The sequence below is a fragment of the Triticum urartu genome, chromosome 2A, assembly GCF_056163025.1.
Source record: "Triticum urartu cultivar PI428250 chromosome 2A, HENAU_Tu73, whole genome shotgun sequence".
NCBI lineage: Eukaryota > Viridiplantae > Streptophyta > Magnoliopsida > Poales > Poaceae > Triticum > Triticum urartu.
In genome coordinates, this window is record NC_141874.1 from 149,380,065 (window position 1) to 149,386,112 (window position 6,048).

Here is a 6,048-nt window from a genome sequence, read left to right on the forward strand (position 1 = left end):
ACAGTAATACCACTGACGTGGTAACGTTTAGCAGACGGTTACTGTAGCTTAACTATTCGGGTGTTACACTCCTCCTCCTAGGTCCATCCATCCATGGCGTGAATATCATCGGCCTCACCCAATTCAAGCTCGACCTCGCTGGTATCACCATCAATCATTGATGCAGTGATACAGGGAAAACTACATGGGTGGTCCGATCTTTACGAATTGGAGGTGGTTTATAGAAGAAACACAAGGATAAATTACAAGCAAAAGGGAAATACAAAGATGAAATCACTCAAGGGACAAGATTCACATCAATTACTCTTCTAAACCCAAACCCAAGTCCTTCGGGAGCGTTCGAAATCTAGCATCAACTCCGGAGTAGGTTCCGAAATTGGTCAGGAGTTCTGTTGGCTCTCTGTTTAGCTGCAGAACTGTAAGTGCATCTAGTACCCCTTAGTGATTTTGGTGTATTGAAGACTTATAGGTTAAGGGACTAATGTGTTTGTGAGTGTACACAGGTCTTATAAGTCTCTGGGGAGTTTCATATATCCTACGAATGCCGACCCCTAAAAATGAACGTCTTCATCTGAAAACTTTGTGCTTTTCTTGAAGACTTTGAAAATGAGGAAATTGGTGTGACCTTGAAGATATTAATGCGAGGACTATGAAGCGTGAAGAATTTTGTTTTCGTAGTTTCATTTCCTTCCTTTGAGTCATAGGAATCATCGTACTGTTAAAGGGGGTTGAGGTAATACTAAGGAAAAATTTCCAAGTGATGGTCATCTCAAAGCCTACACATACCAATCTTTCGAGTGAAGCCTTTCGAAATCTCTTGTAGTTCAGTCAAGTTCTTCAGTAACAGAGCCGAAGTTCTTCTGGTCTCTGAGGAATTTTTTCTGACTGAGGAGTTAGGAATTCGCCAGTGCAAATTGCCTACAGTGAGGAATATGGTAGCCCCGATGACTTTCATGGTTCGAATTTCTGACCGTTGATGTGCTTCACGCCAGGTGTCCAAATATCTTATCCACATATCGGTCATATCATTTGGGGCATTTATGTAATATCATGTCGGGTCGCACCGTGGCTATAAATAGTCGCCCCACAACCACTAGCCGGTTGGCGACTCCAAGAAAGATTGACAAGTGTCATTTAGAGCAACCCCTCCTCCGAGGACTTTGAGAGAAAATCATTAGTGAGGAAAACCCCAACACCTAAAACCCAAAGTGATTGAGCATCACTGAAGAGATTGTTCCTGTGTGGAACCGACGCTTTTTATCTTTGAAGACTGTGCATCTTCCAGACGGTTAGGCATCATGGTCTAGAGCATCCAAGAGGAATTGTGGATCGTCGGGTGACCAGGTTTGTGAAGGTTTGGAAGTCTACCTTGAAGACTTACCACGAGTGATTGGGCGAGGTATGTTGGGTTCTACGGTAGGGTGCGTCGATTGCAAATAAATTTTTTCCTACGCGCAGAACAACCAAGAACATGCTACGGGAGATGGATCACAGATCGTTACCACTAGATGCGCAATGCCGTGCAGCGGAAAAAGAGTTGGAGCAGCGCGTCTCCTCCTCGTCCGATCTCCCTCGAACAACTGGTCGTCGGTTCTCACGTACAGGTTAGCCAGAGTGGCGCAGGTGCACCGCCTCTAACGGTATCCGTGCATGCAGGAGGAACACCGTGCGGCGGACTGCTAGGTCCAATCACACAGTCAGCGGTCGAGTGGAGGTGGCTATTCGCAACACATGCAAACCCTAGTGACAGCGCCGAAGCGATCAGTCGCATGAGTGTGCCGCACCCCCACTTTATATAGGCATCCGTCGTGGGCTCAACACTTGGGCCTCGCACGGACCCTAAAGCCCATAAGTCTACTCAGCCAGAATTCGAACATAGCTCGGATCACATCTGACAAGTGTCCTCGGATTCGACCTCGTAGGTTCCTTCCCTTAAGCGCGCGACCCCTTAGGTTCAAGCCGGCTTGGTCGCAGTTCGGATCACCTCCGAACTGCACGGTTGGTAGCGGCCCCAAGCAAGGCATGTCGAACACCAAGCAGACTATGAAGCTGGTTAGGCGAACTTGTACATCATACTTCCATTCCTTTTGCCACATGATATATGTTGTCGAGCTCAAGGCGAGTCTGTCATCCTTGTGCTAGTCTGACCTCTTTCTCATTCCAGTGATGCCAACCACAAACCAGATTATCTCATAATCCTTGTCGCATGGCCATGCTTATCCTGGTCGGATCACACGAGGGGCCCAGAGTATATCTCTCCTAATCGGAGGGGCAAATCCCATCTTGCTCGACCATGTCCCGCAGCATGGGTCTGGACAAGCCCGAAACCTACCTTTGTAACTACCCAGTCACGGAGTAGCGTTTGGTTGGCCCAAAGCAAGTCTGTCACCATCCCGAGTACATGCGCGAGCTCAGGTCTCAAGACATAGAACGTATGTTGTACAAGAGACTCACAGATGACATATCGCTGCGTCTCATAGTTGGATCTGTCCGACTCGGACCTTGTCTCAACCCGGATCCGACTACGTCAAATCTGACCAGATCCTTCCAAGTCCATATTATCCGGTTAGCATCCAATGCTCCATGGTTAGTGAGACCAAGTCATCGACTGAGGGGGTCCTGGATTAGGGGGTCTTCGGATATTAACCGTGAAGGAAAGCCATTTTGACATCCATCTGCCATATCTCGTAATCGAAATATGCAACTATAGCTAGTACGATCCTCACCGACTTTAGCTTCGCTACCGGCGAGTAAGTCTCGTCGTAGTCAATTCCTTGAACTTGTCCATAACCTTTAGCGACAAGCCGAGCTTTGTGGATCTGAACATTTCCATCCACATCGGTTTTCTTCTTAAAGATCCATTTGCAGCCAATGGCTTTTACGCCAGGCGGCAGATCAACCAAGTCCCAGACTTGATTTTCATCCATGGACTTTAACTCGGATCTCATGGCCTCTAGCCATGCCTCGGAATCCGGGCTCACCATCGCTTCCGCATACGTGGTCGGCTCGTCGCTTTCTAGCAACAATACCTCACACACTCTGCGCAATCTTTCTGACCTCCGTGGTTCCGGTGCCGCTTCCACTACGGGTTCCCTGACCAACTCCGGTATGATCTCATCACTCGTCGAGCCGTCCCCGAGTGGTACTCGAATTTCTTCGAGTCAGACCGTCCTCCCACTAGCCTCCCGACTGAGAAACTCTTTCTCCAGGAAAACCCCATTCCGAGCAACAAACACTTTATTCTCTTCCCGGTTGTAGAAGCTATATCCCAAGGTTTCCCTCGGATATCCCACGAATATGCATTTATCCGACTTGGGCGTAAGCTTGTTTAACATAAGTCGCTTGAAAAAGCTTTACAACCCCAAATCTTTAGAAAAGACAAACTGGGACTCTTCCCGGTCCACTTCTCATGTGGTGTCTTATCTATGGATTTTGATGGTACCCTGTTAAGTGTGAAAGCTGCGGTTTCTAGAGCATATCCCCAGAATGACAAGGGTAAATCCGATTTGCTCATGATTGACCGGACCATGTCCAACAAGGTCCTATTCCTCCGTTCTGACACGTCGTTTCTCTATGGCGTACCCGGGGGTGTGAGATGAGGTACTATACCTCGGCTTTTCAGATGATCATCAAACTCCTCGCTCATGTACTCACCTCCACGATTTGATCGTAGTAGTTTTATAGTCTTGCCGAGCTGATTCTCAATCTTATTTTGAAACTCTTTGAACTTTTCAAAAGTTTCCGACTTATGCCTCATCAAATAGATATATCCATATCTACTCAAGTCGTCGGTAAAAGTCATGAAGTACTGATAGCCACCTCTGGCAGTTGTTCTCATTGGAACACACACATCACTATGTATAAGTTCCAATAGATCGGATGCCCTCTCGCAACTCTTTGCGAAAGGAGACTTAGTCATCTTGCCGAGCAAGCATGATTCGCATGTGTCGAACGACTCAAAGTCGGACGAAGTTAGGAGCCCATCATCATGTAGCTTCTTCATGCGTTTCAGACTAATGTGTCCAAGCCGGCTATGCCAGAAGTATGTCGGATTTATCTCATTAGGCTTATGCCTCTTGACATTCACGTTATAGACCGGTTCCTGTTCTAGATTCAATATAAATAGCCCATCAACAATGGGTGCATAGCCGTGGAACATACCATTCAAATAAAATGAACAACCATTGTCCTTTAAATTGAATTCATAACCCTAACTCATCAAGCATGAGGCAGAAATAATGTTTCGACTAAGTGCAGGAATGTAATAACAATTATTCAATTCCAAACTAAATCTAGAAGGAAGCTGGAGCTGCATTGTGCCGACCTCCAACGCAGCAACTCTTGCTTTGTTGCCGACCCTGATGTCAATTTCCCCTTGTGCCACACACCTAGTTCTTACCGGCCCCTGCATCGAGTTGCAACTATGAACAACCGTTCCGGTATCAAATACCTAAGAGCTGCTAGGTATGTCAGCAAGGTAAATGTCTATAACATATGCAACAAGTGTACCTTTGCCCGAAGAAGCATTTCCGGCCTTCTTGCCATGCTCTGCAAGCCACTTGCTACAGTTCCTCTTCCAGTGACCGGTTTCCTTGCAATGATAGCAAATGGTCTTCGAGTTCGGTCCAGACTTCGGCGCAGCGGCGGAGGTTACCGTCTCCATGCCCTTTGCCTTAGCCTTTTTCTTGGACCAACTCTTCTTGAACTTAGCTGATTTTTGCACCATCAACACTTGATGTGTGCCTTTCTTAATATCCTGCTCTGCCACTTTGAGCATCCCATGCAATTCAATGAGCTTCTTATCCATGCCATGCATATGATAGTTCGAGATGAACGTTCCATAGCTGGGCGGAAGAGAATCCAGAACTGCATCAGTAGGGAAGCCCAAACGACTTGCACATATCCGATCATCTTGATCACATGTGGGCTCAGTGGATCACCTTCCTTCAGCTTGCAATCCATCAAGGATCGCCAGACGTTGAACCTTTCGGTCCTAGCCTGTGTTTGAAACACGCTCTTGAGACTTTCGATCATATCGTAAGCCTCAACATTTTTGAAATGTTGTTGCAAATCGGGCTCCATACAAGCCAGCATCAGACAACTGATCTCCGTTGATTCATCAACGAGTTTCTGGTAGTCATTCTTAGTTGTGGTATTAGCATTATCGACAGGTTCCTCTAGAAGTGGATCGTCTAGAACATGTTCCTTTTTATCATGCTTGGGAACAATTCTCAGATTTCTATACCAGGTGGTAAAGTTTGTTCCATTCAGTTTATCTTTTTCCAGAATTGATTTCAATGCAAAGCTGGGTTGAGAAGGTGGTGCCATTGTTCTACAATAGAAAATATGCAATCACTAAGCAATGTGTTTATGTAGAGTAATTCAAGCCTTAAATATAGATACTCCCACTAAAGTTGACATCCCTCTGCAAACTCTCAGTGATTCAGGATCCGACTAGCACATGCGACTAGTGAGCTTTAGCATCACTGCTAGACAACATGCCTATCCAGTAAGCAACTCCTTGCTAATCGTATCTCTATACGACTCCTGTCGGTCGGGAAAGTACCTCATACCCCGGCCGCCAATCTTCTTTGCCACAAGGCCCAAAACCGTTTTGATAGCCTTGTCAAGTTAACCTGATGTAGTGCATGTCCATGTCCGACACGAACCCTTCAGTTCAAGGATACCTAGCAACACCCAATTTTATGAGCCCACTACTAGACGTACTTGACGTGCGAAGGTGCAACATCGGGAATGTCAAATTTCTTGATATTAACGAGGGGGTCTTTCTATCATTCTAACATGCATAGAAAACAAGAAGCATAACAATCACAAAAAACATATATTGTGAAATAGTATGGCTCCTTCATGGATGTTCTTCCAGGTCGGCTCCGACTCCGATGACCATCTAGGAACTCCATCTTGTTTGTCACGCCGGGACGCCAAGCCACCAACCTGATCTCTTTATCCAACTACTACAACTAGTAATGAATTTTACATAGAGTCACAAGTCGACACGCATGTCGTTATACAATATAATGATAGAAC